Source organism: Rhynchophorus ferrugineus, unplaced genomic scaffold (assembly GCF_030347505.1).
Source record: "Rhynchophorus ferrugineus isolate W39M unplaced genomic scaffold, kcgeb_rfMv2 rfM11, whole genome shotgun sequence".
NCBI lineage: Eukaryota > Metazoa > Arthropoda > Insecta > Coleoptera > Curculionidae > Rhynchophorus > Rhynchophorus ferrugineus.
Window position 1 is genome coordinate 15,265,996 of NW_027472590.1, and position 18,194 is coordinate 15,284,189.

The 18,194-nt window shown below is 31.3% G+C and overlaps 1 protein-coding gene across 22 annotated transcripts in view; it reads right to left on the bottom strand.

Moving 5' to 3' along the window:
- LOC143204875 (uncharacterized) overlaps window positions 1-18,194 on the bottom strand; it is a 347,752-nt gene that overhangs the window by 174,067 nt on the left and 155,491 nt on the right. The window lies entirely within an intron of this gene.

Genomic DNA, 18,194 nt, shown 5'->3' on the forward strand with positions numbered 1-18,194 from the left:
CAAAAAATGCTACTTTAAAGGAATAATGAATCTTATAGTATCATCTCACAAGAAAACACTAAACTTACTCAACAGCCTATTAAGAATAAAATAAGCTTTAACCAATAAATTAATTATATATATATTTAGGTTTATAATGCTGCATGCTATAATAAATTGGAGGAGAAAAGATTCCCGAGGTCAAACGAAATAAGATTTCAATAAGACATGCGTCTTTACTTATACTGGAAAAAAATCCCCAATGAGGTAAGAGATAGACGTTAATACGTTTCGTGTTATATCTGAGGTTCTCCCCAGCGACGTGTGATACTGGTTAGAGTTATAACGACGCGTGTAAGGAAAACAAGGTCAATAGGATAGGGAGCCACAAATCACAAAAGGGTATAATACTCTGTAATATCCCTATATAGCGGGGTTTTGTCAGACTTCAAAGAATAAATATAAAAAAATATGAAATATTCTGACAGTTGAAATTGCCGTTGGTTGAAAGAAGCCTACAAGTCTGAACGTCGAGAAATATATTTGATACCAATAAAGTGTGTAGTGTCAGAAGATGTGTGTATCGTTATAAAAATATAAGCATATCTGGAAAATATTTTTGTCGCAAATATATCAGATGACGTTTCTCGTCGAAATTTCGAAATAGGACAGAATAAACATACAAAATATCGGAATTTAATTTTGAGATATTGATATTTATGAATTTAGTACGTATCCAACTTTTGATTTGTATGGAGATAAACATTTATGCTCCCATAACAATTTTATCTTTAGAATAAGAAGTGAACAAATATAATTTACCAAGAGTTGTTGAGGCAGTTCCGTACATCTGTTGAATGCTATTGAATGAATGAAATATTGATGAACTTAGTTTGCCATTAAATACTGCAATCATTTATTGCCTCCTTTTATGTGTTATATATAAAGGTACTTCTATGTGGCTCTACAACTTACTAGCTGAAGATGTTAATATAATATGGGTTTTAATTTTTATTTTATATATAATTTAAACCACATTAGCATTATTGTGTTATTCAGTAAGTGAAAACAATGTATTAGAAATGTTATAATACATTGTTTTATATATAGTATAAACAACAGGTGCGTAGAAAGGACAACAAAAAGATTAAGTAAAATTAAACAATAAATAAACATAATAGGTAGAAAATATATTTTTGTCGATATATGTTATATATAACATTATTTATTTTAATTAATCTTAGTACAGATAATATCAATTAAAATTTAAAAAAAATAAAGGCAGCTACAAGTGAATTAAATTAAAATAATTGAGATATAAATGTTATATATAACATTAATTTAGAATTAAATTTAAATATGTGGATTTGAGCATAAATAGATATCTTTGTTTACATATAAAAATAAACCGTTTGGTTACAACATATAAAACAAATACAATAATTCCGTTGTAAGGCTTAGTTTAACCACTATCACATCATCGAAGCAGAAACATAAAAATCACGTTCAAGTAACGAAGTCTTTAATCAAAATTAGTAATAAGTACTGTAGATGCAATCAACGGATCCAACGATTCTTTGGAAATGCCCAACAGTCTGTCTGCATTGTCCCGAGACCATGTTTTCAGAACACAAACACTTTTTTTTCACTTTTCGTTTTCTCTAGTCTGTTAAAGGGTAATTGGATTTAATTTTAAGATTCAGGGAGATTAAGATTAAGAAGATTCAGGGCGCAAAAGCAGCAATTATATAGTTGCATCTCTATGTACAACATTAAATAAGTATCAGAGAATCGTGTGTTCTGATAAATACTGTAGAAGAGGCACTGGAACAGAACTGTTTTGTTCGGTTCTGGTCAGAACAATGGAAGAGCTTGTGGTCCGTAAGGTTCAACCAGTGGCTAGCAAAGGATAGGCACTGGTTCAATAAATATTCTAACTGAAGGTTGAAGGGAGCGTATTGAAGAGAAAGATAATGAAGGATTGTCGAGAATTGGGAGTGCTATAATTGATATAACATATGAGGGCAAATATATATTGGAGTTTTTAAAAATTTCAGTGTATCTTAGAGGCTATATAATTTGCTCATCTTATTGTTATAAAACGCATTTCAATGTACCACAGTAAACCATACTAAAGTTTGTAATAATAATTCTTAATTCCTACAAATTTTTATACTCTTCAGATAATATCATTCTTTATTTCGTAACAATCACATATTCGAAAAACCTTGTTAAGCTATTTTTATAACTTATTGGTGTCGAGATTTTGAAAGAACACCCTGAAATCATTCATACATTGGATATCGACTCCATCATGTAATACTTCATAGATATATACTTCATACATATCATTTAAAAGGAACGAAAAGATACAGGGGAACGATAAAATAATATGATATAACTACCATCTGCAGTTATTTGTGGAATAGATGAGTGCCAAAATTTCCGCCAAATGCTTCAATGATATTGCAGGTGGAAGTTTACTTCCCACTATCTGCTCTAAAACTCCATATGTGTTGAATTATGTACTGGTCTCGTGATTTTGATAACCAGCAAAGATACCTGGTGATATTCTGATGTTCCATAAACCTGAATAAATCTAATTAACTAAAATTGAACCCTTAAAAATCTGGATTATGTGAATGGGTATATTCAACTTTGGTAATAGGGCAGTGTTGGGTAGCAATATGCTAGTCAGAGAAAGAATTTTATTATCAAGGATGTTCGGATAGTCACTTGCTTGCTGAATACTATGATATATCCGCTCAAATGATAATTAATGCTTAATTGCAGGAAACAGGCAGTCCGGATCGTAGTTTTTTTCTGGGGTTCTGCATATATTACCCCAGCCATTTGAAGTGATCTATGTAAACGATGATTAACCGAGCCATATTGCATTCTTTCAATCATCAAGTGTTTAAGTGTTATAATCGTTACCCCGCTTCTTTCACGACGTTAGCTTCTGTCATAATATCTCTTGCCATCGCAACCTTTCAGTGTTTGCAGAAGCAATGTTGCCAAGTTGAATATTATTTTGTCAATCCCTTGTATATGCTGATTCAGAATTTTGGCTTGAAAATTTCTCGGTACAACTAGTATTTATTTTTTGACTTGGCAAAATATATCGGATGTTGTTGCTAAAATATTATTCCAGACACACTGTATATGTCCAGGCTGGACCTAGTCCGTTTGGATTCGGCGTGATAAATGATATTGCGTGAAAAACAGACCCGGATCACCAAGTTTATCCTTGGAACAAGGAAAAAAAAGAACGAAACAATACGAAAGTCTCATTTATGGCGGCATATTAGGAACGATCCTGCTTTATCTGTGGACATAATTAAGAAGGATTTTATCGCCATTTCCGCAAAAAAACACAGCGTAATTTTATTTCCGAGCCTATTCGAAACGTATATTGGATCCATATAACTCACTTTGTCTAATCCAAACACCAGCCCTTGTTGTAGTCGGTTATCTCAGTTCGCCAGTTTATTTTCTTTATCGCCTCTCTCCTTGGCTCGCTGCAGAATTTCTGTCTATTTTTTTTTATTTCCCAAGTTCTTAAGTTTTCGCAGCTTAAATATACCAGTCTGTTGATATTTCGCATTAAGCTCCGCCCCAATATTTACACCGTACGCTTTTGTTTCATTAATATTGGACGATGGCTAAATGAAAAGATTATTTCATTTGTCCTAATGATCAGAACGTTGAATAAACAAGACTTAATAAAATTATTATCGAATTATTATTTTTTACAAGAGCTGAATTATAAAAATCTTATTTATGCCATAGATAACCCTATTGTTTTTTCAAAACAGAAATTAATCAAGACAACAGAGGTAGCACTCATGAAAGAAATGTTAAAAAAGTGGCTCAACTATAATAAGCTACAAAGAGCTGGGTTTATGCCTGGAGAAATCCAAAAGTTCTGGACTACCTGCTTCCTATAGTCAATTATGAGGTTCTGTTATGATTGGTGCGAGAATATCCAGGTATTCAGCTTAAGTTCTTACTGTTACTAGAATAGTGCTGAGAAACACTGTCAAAATCGAGGGCGATATAAGCCTATACATCCTGCTAAAAAGATCCAGTCTTGGTTTCAGGAGAATACCTTAATCATTAAACAAATCTGGATGGAGAGGATCCCCATCTAGCATAATCACCAGACCTCAACAAAATTGTACGCGATTGTGAGTTTTAGAGAACAGATTGTGTTGTAGATTTCCATATCCAACATCATTAAAGCAATAGGCGGATGTTATGGTACAAGCATGGGAGAACATTCTGTTGGAAACTATTCAGACACACAATCAGTCTATTTTGCGAATAATTGCAACAGTTTTAAAAGCAAGCGATGGCTTAACACTATATGTTACGTTCGCCGATTTCTCCATCAATTATGGACCGATTTTCAAATTATTTTTTTATGCGAAAGAGTACACTTCCGAGGTGGTCCTATCGGAAGGAAGTCAGGATCAGTTGGGAGAAAAGGGGAAATCTATTGAAACCCTCAAATTTCAAAAGCATGTACAAAGTTTTCACATATTTTTTCATCTCAAATAATCAAATATTTGCATATAATGTTATTGCTGAATTAATGTAACGGAAAATCGGAAGTAGTGTATAAAACATTTAATTTCGTCTGTCTGAGGTCGGTGCCGAGCCTAATTAATATAAAAATAATAATATAAATTTCTCATATATACACAAAATTAAATTACGAGCAATACAATTCTATTTGTTGCTCGACACCAATTTCAAAGTGTTCAGTTGGTAGTAGTTTTTTTATCTATATATTACATTTACAAATATATCATATTTACTTAGTTTGAAGGTTTATTAAATTATATATTTAAATAATAAAGAAAATTTCTGCTCTATAATTATTACATATAATCGGTAAGCTCTGCAAATATCTGTATACGAAGTAACTTTAATAAAACAAGACTAAATAATATAAGAGGGACCTCATGTGAAATTTTTAAAAGGTATATTGTTTAAATATTTTCTTGGAGACTATTTTCGTGAGGCCTTAATACTTAGGCATTCATTTTAGTCTATGGTTATAACTATCGTTGAGAAATAATATAATATGATATGTGTTAGTTATAGTTGCAAAAGCCAGTTAAACTTATGATCTATAAACATGGGTATTAAAAAATATATCAAAACATATTTCTAGATTTGAATCACTTATTTCTACTTTAAAAGGGTAACAGGACAATACCAAAACGTGAGTACTGAGGAGATTATAATTGATATTAATGTTTGGTTTGAATATGGAGACAGAGGCACACGCTCCAGAAAAGTTAAGGTAGCGTTTTCCTGGCTTAAATGAAACTATTAAAGAAAATAACTTTATATTTTAAAACCTTTTAGCATGATGTGTTATTACTTATAGAATAAAACTGATTGTTATTCAAGTCGTATTCAAATCGCTAGTCTTTAATATATATTTCTGACGGAAAGTTTCAAAAAGTTTCTATTGTCGCATATCCGACTAAGAGTTTGAAGAGAATTTTATTAGCACTGACATTTCTCATTCCATTCCAAAGTTTAATTGCAATTTGGAAACGCTTGCATCTTCAACTATGTACTATAAGGCGTTAAGATAAATTAAAATATGTATAAGTATTTTTGGGTGGTTGATACGGTGAACATTATTAGCTTTTTTTAATAAAAGAAGAAATGAATGTGTACAGGTTACATTATTCCACAAATATCTCCAGATTTGACGGTTGCGCACTCTCCTGCGTAAAACAGACCATTGAAAAGAATAAACTATATTGTTTTCTAATGGCGGAACATTCTTTTCGAGTCGATAGGTACAGTCGATCAAGTCAAAACAACCAAAAAATCTAGAATATTTAGATTTTGTGTTATCTTAATAATTCTATAGTAATAATAATTAAATTGTTATTTTATTCTTGGTGGTTTAACATACATTGGTTTGAAAATACGGAAGAACAAGGGTAAGTGCAGAATGTAAAGTTAAATATTTAAAAGTTATAAAATCTAAATAGCCTCTATTTTATTTATAGTGGAAATGTTAGCCGCCAAATTTATAACACATCATTTTCAGCGACATCGAATAGCTATGCAATGAATAGAATAGCAACATATGCCAAAACATAATGATAATAAGAACAGAGAAGAAAATGATTCTTGTTGTGTTGGAAATAGTCAAGTCATTAATGAAGTTTGTCCATCAAGAACAGCAGCAATAATTATTATTTATTTTAAACATAATATATTTTAGTAATGATTTAGAATTTTATTTTATAGATAACATGTTCTCAGGGAAAAAGAAATTAGTCAGCATATTACTATGATGTAAGAACATTGTGCAGTGATAGTATGAAATATTTAAATTTGCTAACAAAAATAGACCTGAATCAAATAAACAAAGAATCCGACACTCTAATGATCTAATGGCAAGGAAAATACAATGCATTATTTATATGAGATATAGGTAAATAAATTATTTTATTGTAAATATAATGATTAGGCTAGTAGATGTAATTTCTATTACCATGAAAGCTCGAGGTAGTCAATTCATTACTGGGGTTTGTGGATCAAGAATAGTAGCGATCATAGTTAATTATATTTGGAGATTTTTAGAAAAATTTCACAGTTTTTTTCACTTGATTTTAACTAACATATATAGGCTGGGTTTGATTTAAGTGATTTTGGCCTTTTTTATGGTAATGTTTATTCATATGGTTCTTGGAGTTCTTGTTAAATGTCCAAATATGTAGATTAATTTAAATATGGTGTTTTTATAAAAGTAGAAAGGCATATAGAAATTATTTTTATTACTTCATTTTATTCAATAAATTTTTAAATAAAATGTATTATTTCAAAAGAAATTCAATGTTTATTTCCCTCCTTATATTTAGTTTCAATATAAAATCAATTATTTATCAAATTTGTATATATTTATTTATAAAAAATAATGATGATATATAATATGATATTTGCATAAAAATATAATGATTGGACATATATTAATTATATTATTATTGTGTCGTTTTAGTCAATACTTTTTTAAATAAAATGTGTTATTTCCAAAATTTTGCCATTTTTATTTACCTCCTGAACCTATCTACCAGCTTATATATATTTTCGACATTAAATCTAATAATCACGATAAAAAATTTAAGTTAATAAAGCATGCGTCAAATCCGAAGATATTTGTGAAGTAATGTATCCTAAAATTTACTACTTATAATTAATCTTGGTTAATAAATCGCTCCATCATTTTTTTAAATTGTAAGATGGCAGAAATATCTAAAATATTAAATGACTTATAATAAAATAGGAAAAAAGGAAAAAAAGACCTAATACATGAACATCCTATTAAGATAATTAAATTGGTTTAACAAATATTTCTATTTTATTGGACCCGTCTATAATATAGTCCACAATTTACTTAAATCCTTGTCACAATATGATATACACTACCGAACAAAAGTTTGAAAACAATAATCAAAGCAAATCTTAATCAAACCTTAGATTAGCATTTAGTTAAAGCTAAATAAATTTAGTATTAATGAAAGAAATTGAATATATTTTTCGATAAATTTTGACCTCCTTTAAATAGCCACCCCCTTTTAATTACTTGTTCACAAATTTTACTCATTGTTTTTATCACCTGCGGACAAATTCGGACTTCATTGTCTTGTACATTGTCAGTAAATATTCACTTTGTAAATATACTGTACTGAGTTAGATCGACATCAATTCTCCAGTTTTCTTTCATGTTCATCACATGCTTATTCGACCATTATTTACAAAAATAATGTGGAAACTCCTGACATTATTTTGACGAATATTTAGAATAGTTGTCTTTATATGCCTGAATCAACAGCAATCTCATGGCTTCTCTTCGCTTTCTCCGTTTATGAACTCTGTGCTTGAAGTCTGCTTGCTGTGCTGAAAGTCTGTGCTTATATAAACAGTGTGTGGGTATGTTTCAAAAGTAAAGGATAATTGATATGAAACTAGTAATTTTATTTAACACTATTATGAGCACGCCCATAAAAATAATAATCTCCAATACTAACCTATTTATTTAGAGATTTATTAGTGTTTTTTTTAACGTCAACAAAAATGTTGTGTTTATAAAATGTTGAATTAGCATGTATATCATAAGAAGGTAAAGCAGGTGTACCACAAGGAAGTGTACTTGGACCAATGCTTTATCTACTCTACACTTGTAATATACCACAAATGGAAAATATTACGATGGCTACATTTGCTGATGTATCATTCAGCGATCTATCAGCGATTATAGCTGTCGGAGCCAATAGTGAAGGAGCCTCACGAAAATTACAACAGACAAGTGACAATATAAATAATTGGACACAGGCTTGGAAAATAAGAATTAATGAAAATCTGTACATGTTCAGTTCACCTATAAACAGCCCGTACAAGAACCAATAACATATAGCAACAACGCTAAATATCTCAGAATGAATCTCGATGCAAAACTTCGCTGGAAGGAACATATAAAGAAGAAAAGAAAAGAACTGGAATTGTAATATGGAAAAATGTACTGGCTAATTGGAAGAAAATCACAATTATCAGTACATAATAAATTGCTATTATGTAAGCAAATACTGAAACCTATATGGACATACAGATACCCACAGTCAGTCAAGAAATGAAGAGAATTGCCAGGGGGGCATGAGGAAAGACTCCATTCTCAAACGAATATTGAAATATTGCAACATTGAATACCACCAGAACAGGACACAGACTCAAAGGAATCAAACCATCTGATCTTGTGTAGTGTTGTGTAGTGAGTGTAGTGACTTGTATTAACATTATTTCATCAGAGACTGAGGTAGGGCCGATGGGTCCTCCTAGCTATATACCTAGATTTAAGTTATTATAAAGACAAATTGTAGGTTAGACGGAAACGACTAGTAACTATATATTAATTAAATAATAAAAAAAATTACATCATAATAAATTCAAGGGTTTAAAATTTTAATAGTTTATCGATATAAGGCACAACATTTTTATCTCATCCCTTTCATAACCATAGCCAATCTGGGTAGTACTATTATAAAGTACAACTCACACATATCCACAAAATATAAAAAACTTGATACCTCCAAGGGTGAAAGTTCCTAGTTCGGCACCCACGGTAAACAGTAGCTCCAGCCCCTAAAAAACTGAACCATTACGTTAAGCCCTTCATTCTACATTAATATTAATTTTCCCCCATTTAAATTCAATTTATTTTTTACTGTTAATTAGACTTGAACGGTTTTTCTTTATGTCAAAAATGATATTTCTCGAGTGGCAATTAGTATCGAGAAAAAACACAAATACTTTTCCTCAAGCCTAATTCCTTATTTTTCCCTTTCATATTAATTAACTCAGATAAAAAACGGAATATTTTCCTGTTCCCCCAAGAGACAGTATTTATTGCCTGCCAAAACCAGAATTTTTCCAGTTTATTCCTTTGTTCCTCTCTCATTACTGCTCATCCTCAAATGGAATAATAACCGAAAGCAGTTGTTTGTTGAATTTTATATTCAGAAATGTAAATAGGACGATCTCTTAGATAAATAAAAGGCTTTTCCGAAAAGCTATTGAAATAGGTTAAACCTTTTCTTGTTCAAAGAAGATGCTTTCTGTTATGAGGTACTGAACAAGTTATTTGTTACAATAAAATATAAGAACTAACTGAAAACATAATCATTTAATTTTTGCTTGTCCCTAATTAATTTTTTTTTATATATTTTAGTCTCCTTTTATCAACTAGGGGTTTACCAGGACTGGACCTATAGTTTAACGTGGGCTCCGAACCACGGTCCTCGGCATTAAGCCTACCGACTGGCGAGACCGATCCCAGAGGGCATCCGGTCTTACACAGCCTGGTTACTGGCGTGACTGGGATCATTTTGCTTGTAGTATTTTACACTCTTGTCTAGGACTATCACAAATATGCGACCATACCCTAGCAGTATTTGAACCTGCGACTATCGCAACAGTAGTCCTTTCGCCTTTACAACTGTGCTACAAGCCGGCTTATTTTTTTTCTTCGCTTTTAAAATATCCAAAAATTGACGTAACATTATATATTAAGCAAGAATGATATAGAAAACAAAATTATTCGTGTAATTTTGTTACTAGAATGTACCTTCAAAAGTTACTAAAATAATATTTGCAATCCTTTGCATTCATAGAAACTATTTTCGTCTTTCGAATTTAATTTCCTCGCCATTTAAAATTCAGTACTATCTAAAAAAAAACAATAAAACTCAATCACCATGTTTAACATCGATTTTCTCCTGATTGAGTGTGCTGCTTCAATTTACCTTTCGGTAAATTCATTTCGCATCTTGGCGAAAATGAAATGAGGTCTAAAACGTTCGCTTGGACTTAAATTAAAAAGTTTTTTTATCCAACAAAATAACTGTTAGATAGACATCGCAATATTAATATTTTATTCTTAATTTAAATTTGATTTAAAATCGAGTTTAAGTCATAAAAAATGTTTGAAATGAAGAATTTTTATTAATTTATTATTAACAAAAGTAAGTTAAAAAATAGTACATTAATTGTCTCTATAATCTTTAGTCCCTTATTTTTCTAATATACTAATTGATGTTAAGAGAGATCATAGAGAGTTGTCTTTTATATATCGGGATAAACCTGAAATAATCTTGTTATACGGTATGAACTTGGGTCCACTGTTGGCAATGAAACACTATAAGAATGGACCAGTCTCACAATATTTTGTATTTCAGTCATAACACTAAACCTTCTAAGGATTAATATAATTAATATGATATCTTTACAAACGAAATCTTACGAATTAGCAGTCAATTAAAAATTGATATTTTCTATCGGAATTTAGTGGAAAAAATGTGTTACCAGTGAAATTTACATAATCTTATATACGGAAATTGAGGCATTAAAGAACTACCTTTACCATGACAATACAAATGCTCACAATTAGACTCAGGATATAGAGTTGATTTGGATCGAATAACTTTTCGTTAAAAAAGAATATTTATCGTGCATATTGAATTATGAAATAATACGACATATATTAGTATTTTAATGAATACTCTTCTGTAAGATACATTTAAACACTTTCTCAAATATGACAAATAACCTTTATTCAAATGGATATTATTTACTGTCTCGTCAGGATCCTAGACCTAGAAATATTAAAATTAATCCGATTGCATAAAGATGTGTTGATATTTATGAAAAATATTTTTTATAAATAATAACATACATTTCTTTTTTTGCTTCAAATTTCAAAATTATAAAACCATCCCGTGGTTTTATGCAAGTGAGTTGATATTCAAGAAAACACTTTTTAAAGAACAAATAGTTTTTTCTATGTCAAATCCCGAAATATAAGAGACAAAGACACCAGTTCAAACAAAGGTTATGGTAGTTTTAAACTTTCAAGAATCCACCATAAAAATCGATTCTTGTAATTAAGTTTAGCATATTCAGTTAGACTATGAGTTAGGGATGTCTAACTTTCGAAAGTTTTTGTTTGTTATTTTGCTGAAATGCAAATGTCAAAATCTCACATCAAAGCCTTTCACTTTTTGAAATTTGCTTAAAATATTTAAAAATGAATTAATTGTACTTCAGAATTTGTTATAATAACGAAAATTGTACCCAGATTAAATATTTGAGGCTGAACTGTATTAAAACACCTAGTTCAAACAAAATAAAATATTCAACCATTAAATATCAGTCACGAGCAAAGTAAAATAAAATACCTTTTGATATATCTATCTCTTGACATATGACTAGGGGTAAGTTAATCTAATTCTTGAAATTCTCCTTCAGAGCCTTCAGAGAATAACCCCCTAATTTTAGTACATACAGTTAGTTGTCCATAAAAATTAATCTCTGTCTGTTCTATACAGATTTTCAGAGATTGGTTGATTACCCATTACAGTTAGACAATTAAATATGAACAAGTGAGTAAATGCCGTTTCGTTATATCAACTATCTGATATATCAAATTAATTAGTAGTATGTTTGTTTTTCTAGCATCCAATTTGGACACAACTGATGTTATTCACAAATATTTTTTTTGCTCGATTGTTTTTTTCAAAGAATTATCGATAGTTGAGGGGGAGAATATAGAAATTTTAATTGTCAAGTAAAATATCGATATTAAAAATCTAGTGTTTTTGAAGGGAACTATATGGAAATTTTGGTTTGGAATTTTGTTCAACATATCGATAATACTTGTTAAATATTAATATATCGAAATATCGATACATTTATTAGGAGTGAGATACTCATTTTCGATAATAATAAGTTATATCAATGCTCTGACATAAGACTAACTCTTCAACTTTTGGTTTTGTTGTTATGCTGAAGTGTAAATGTTAAATTATCATATCAGAGCACCTTGTATTTTGAAATTTGCATAAAAACTTTTGAAAATGCAGTCCCTCGGGATTTAGTATAATAATAAAAATATACCAACAATAACTATTTGAGGCAGAATTGTATTAAAAGACCTTGTTAAAAGCCAAATAAAGTATTTACCCGTCATATATTAGTTACGAACAAAACTGGAATAAAATACCCTTCGATATATCTATCTCTCGATGGATAATATGTTGCTTTGATTCTATAGATTGTCCTTGAGAAAATTTTCAGTCAGAATAACGCCCTAATTTTAGTACTCAAAGTTAGTTATACATAACAGTTAATCTCAGTCCGTTTTATACAGATTTTTAGATATTGTTTGACTACCAATTAAAATTCGGCTATTAATTATGAGCACGTCAGTGTCATGGCTGCTGCTTCGTTCTATCAGCAATCCTATATAACAAATTAATTAGTAGTATGTTTTCCCTGCGTCCAATTTGGACACAATAGATGTTTTTATTTTTATATAATTTTTTCAAAGAATGATCGATAGTTCTAAAAGGCAGTATAGATTTTATTTGCCAAGTAAAATATAAATATTAAAAATCTAGGATTTTTGAAGGGAACTATATGGAAATTTTGATTTGGAATTTCGGTCAAAATATCGATTATGATTGTTAAATATTGATGAATCGAAATATCGATAGATTTATTAGGGGTGCGATACATTTAAACTTTAGATAGTAATAAGTTATATCAAAGCCCTCACATAAGACTAACTCTCCAACTTTTTGTTTTGTTGTTTTGCTGAAGTGTAAATGTCAAATTCTCACATCAGAACGCCTTATATTTTGAAATTTGCATAAAAACTTTTGAAAATGAATGAACAATCCTGAAGGATTTGGTATAGTAATAAAAATATACCAACAATAATTATTTGAGGCAGTACTGTATTAAAAGTCCTTGTTAAAGCAGAACAAAGTATTTACCCGTCATATATGAGTTACGAACAAAACTGGAATAAAATACCCTTCGATATATCTGTCTCTCGATAGGTGAGATGTTGCTTTAATTCTATAGATTGTCTTTGAGAAAATTTTCAGTCAGAATAACGCACTAATTTTAGTACAGTTAATCCCGGTCCGTTTTATAGAGATTTTTAGATATTGTTTGACTACCAATGAAAATTCAGCTGTTAATTTTGAGCATGTCAGTATCATGGCTGCTACTTCATTGTATTAGCTATCCTATATATCAAATTAATTAGTAGTATGTTTTCCCTGCGTCCAATTTGGACACAACCGATGTTTTTATTTGTAGTTTTTTTTTTCAAACAATTATCAATAGTTCTAAAAGGGAGTATAGATTTTAGTTGCCAAGTAAAATATAAATATTAAAAATCTAGAATGTTTGAAAGAGAGAGTATGGAAATTATTGTTTTTGAGATTTTGTGCCAAAAATATCGATATTTTTCTTCCCACTAGACTTCCCACTAGACATCCCTACTATGAGCGACTGCGATAATTTCCAATTTAATCTCCAAAGTGGATAACCGAGCAAAATTGTCCTTTGGTGATATTGTATGGCTATACATACAAGGGCGTTTCCCGGTCCCTACACCGATCCTTTCTCAGTAATTCTCAAGAGGACGATTCTACACCTCAACGACCAACATTACAAGATCCGATTCAATACCGAACGCGTGCAGATGCAGGACGAACATTGTTCTGAGCCGAACGGCCCTGTCATGTCATTAAACCCAAAAGGGATCAATTAATAATCAGGAGCACTACATACATATATAGATAGCGACACCCTAATCCGTAATAATTAGTTTGGGAGGGTATATTATTATAAATTAGGGATGATCCGACGTTCTATATAAATTTTGGGGTTGCCTAACCGGTCCATTTATAATTTAAAACTTAATCTGAAGTTTCGGCATGTTGCAGGTTGTATTCGGCGGTGCGTGAGGGGATGCTGAGGAGCGGGGGGGAAGTCATTCGGAAAACAGTTTCATTCAGCTATATTTAGCCTATTATTCGTATCCAGATTAGAATCATCGGTCGCTATACGGTATAGTTCGAGAATTTCGTGCATAACTTGTTCTATTTATATTTTGTTTATTTATGCCCCCATGTAGCAGTTAGCTGAGGTTTGTTTAATTTAACTAATATAGAAATGATATATATATAGAGAAAGGGATAGAGAGATATAATCTCTCAATATTTCTCTAGCCTAGTTAGCCCTAACCCTCAAAAGATGCGTGTATAAATTTGACAGCTGTCGGATTATTAGTTTGTGAATTATAGCATTTTGAGTGAAGCAACTTTGTTATTGTGAAAAAAATGGATAAAAAGGAATTTCGCGTGTTGATAAAATATTACTTTTTGAAGGGAGAAAATACACTTGAAGAAAAAACTTGGCTTGATGCCGAGTTTCCGGGCACTGCCCCAGGAAAATCAACCATCAAGGATTGGTATGCCAAGTTTAGACGTGGTGAAATGAGCACCGAAGACGGTGAACGCAGTGGACGCCCAAAAGAGGTTGTTACCGAAGAAAACATTTAAAAAATCCACAAAATGATTTTGAATGACCGTAAATTGAAATTAAATTAAATAGGAGACACTCTAAAGATATTAACTGAACGTGTATATCATATATATATGAACGTGTATATAATATTTGGGTATGAGAAAGCTCTATTGCAAAGTGGGTGCCGCGCGAGTTCACTTTTCACCAAAAACAACGACGAGTTGATAATTTGGAGCAGTGTTTGAAGATGATCAAGCGTAAAAAACCCGAGCTTTTACGTCGATATGTGTCAATCGATGAAAGTGTGGTAAGACGCAACAGTCGACTGACTGAAAACGTTATGGCGTCTGTGTTTTGGGATGCGCATTGAATCGTTTTCATTGACTACCTTGAAATAGGAAGGGTCATCAAAGGCGACTATTACATAGCGTTATTGGACCGTTTAAAGGACAGAATTGCCGAAAAACGGCTGCATTTTAAGAAAAAGAAAGTGCCGCTTCACCAAGCCAATGCAACGTGTCACAAGTCAGTGAAACCGATGGCAAAATCCATGAATTAGGCTTCGAATTGGCTCCTCATCCATCGTATTCTCCCGATATAGCTCCCACTGACTATTTCCTATTCTCAGATCACGAAAGGTATGCTCGCTGGGAAGAAATTTTCGTCGAATGAAGAGGTGATTGCTGAAACCGAGACCTATTTTGACTTTTGTTATCTTTGTTTTGAATATAAAAGGAATCAATTTTTCTTCTTTTAGAACCTAACTTTGTAACCGTTTCCGACAATCTTATTAGCTGCAATTATTATAAATTTTTATAACAATTACTAAATTAATAAATGATTTCAGAGGAATAACAAACAAATATTGTTTTCTAGGTTGAATCATTTTTTGAGGGTTAGGGCTAACTAAAATACATATGGATTTAATTCTAGTAGCGCCATCTGTGTGTCAGCCTGGGGACTTTTCCTTTGACCTGGTAACTATAGCAGTGATTGTTCGACATATTGTGACAAATGCTTTATCATCTACTGTAAATGTTTTAAAATTAATTTACAATCTGGATACAACCTTACTATTAGAAACCAATACTATTAATACTCATAATAATTCTTCAGTGTAAATATTGTAATATCGGAATATTAATTATAATTAAAGAGTAAAATATACTGGGAATGCTTCTATTATTATATATTATATAACTTTATTTTGGTCTAAAATTCTACCTCTAAAATTGCGGGTATTATACTAATTATTCTTATGGCTATATTTTATTCATTACTTGTTCAACATATATACAATTTTTTGATATCTTACTTTAACTTTATTGATGTTTAGGAAGAAACGATTCTTATTGAATCATATTTAAAAATCCTATAATATTTTCTAGTAATTTTTTTATAAATCTGTACTTTTTATAGGAAAAAACTTTTAGAAACTTCAGGCTAAAACTGTCAGATGCGAACAAGAATTATTTGTTTCAATTACTAGCCTCTAAGGTCGCTATCAGAACGGTAAGGATTATACCGATTAAACACTTTTCGAAGTTCTCGGTATGTATCCAAATTGGAGGTGGGGAAAACGAACGTGCTACTAATTATTTTAATATATAGGATAGCTGATATAACGAAGTAGCGGTCATTACTCACATGCTCATATTTAATTGTCTAACTTTAATTGGTAGTCAAACAATATCTGAAAATCTATATAGAACGGACTGGGATTAATTGATATGGATAACTAGCTCTAAGAACTATAATTAGAGGCGGTAGACCGGGGCTATTTCCACCGAGAACTCTCTGAAGGACAATTTCTAGAATTACAGCAACTTATCCAGTATCCGGAGATAGATATTTCAAAAGGTATTTAATTTTGGTTTCGTTCCGAACTGATACTTAATTTTTAAAGATTTTATCTTATTTTAAAAAGCTGTTTTAATACAGCTCTGCATCAATTATTTAATTTTAATATACCGTTATTATTATACCATTATTATACCAAATTATGAAGGATTGTTAATTCATTTTTAAAAGTTTCTATGCAAATGTAATGATGTGGGAAGTTTTGATAAGAGAATTTGACGCTTACACTTCGACATAATAACAAAACAAATAGTTGAAGAGTTGGTATAATATCAGAGCTTTGATAGAAATTATTATATCTATCTATCAACAAAAATACGAAACAGTGGAATGGTACTGCAATATTGGCAAGGTCCCTATCGTGCGCTAAGGGATAACAGAAATGATGAAGGTTGGAGATGAAACATTCTTTAGTTAGGCTAGGCACAAAATGAGGCCCAGCTAGGTGAGGTGACGCAGTGACGGTCACGGCAAGGGTATGGGGAATAAAACTGCCAGACCTCAAAATCCGTGCAAATACGATTACAGTTCTCGCTTCACAGCCAAGCTGTACACATTAGCAGGCTTGGTACAATGGCAATTAATGATGCACTAATAACGAATGAACTGAAATTTACTTCTGAATCGGATTAGGAAGACAAACTCGAATCTAAAATGGTAATGTTTATATTCCCGATGGCTAGTAAAAGGTAACTGAGAAGTTGTATCAAAAAAGAACAATGATTCGCGCAGAATTTGCTTTAATTAAAAAATTTAGGGAAGAATTGTAATTAAATTAATCCTCATATAATCTACATAAATTGTCTCATATAATCCACAGAGAAGTCGAATTGTCGAATCCACAGAGATTCAATTAATTCTTCTTCCATTTTTAAACACTCACCGTGACTTGAGGCGAAGAAACTGCTACAAAAATACTATGTTCCGCAGGATCGCGTTAGCCAAAACTGCGCCACGCTGCGAAGCAATATTGCGCGATAATTGTCGTACTTTAAACCCACAAAATCTCCCTGTAACTCACACTGCGTCACCTAACCAAACTGCGTCCCATTTTGTGCCTGGCAGACGTTTATTCCACAGTAATAATGGCGATATAATCTATCTTCGATAGATAAAATAAATAGAGAACATTTTATTAATTTGAAATAAGTAAGTTCCACAAATTATGGTGAGTAATATTTTTATAAATTTTCAAGCACTCTATCTGCGGAATCGCTCAATTTCATTATGTCTTGCTCGCTGTTGTTGTGTTTGATGTGCACGAAGTCGTTGCATTCTAAGCCTATATACTGCATTGTCAGTCTGTAAAGAACACAATTCTGACATAGCAATACGACTATTTTCTTGATCTGGTCTTGATTCAGTCTGGCCATCAGTGCGGTTAGCATGTTAGGTAGCTCTTCGCACATTTGATTGATTGTCATGACCTAAGCCCGTTCGTCTTC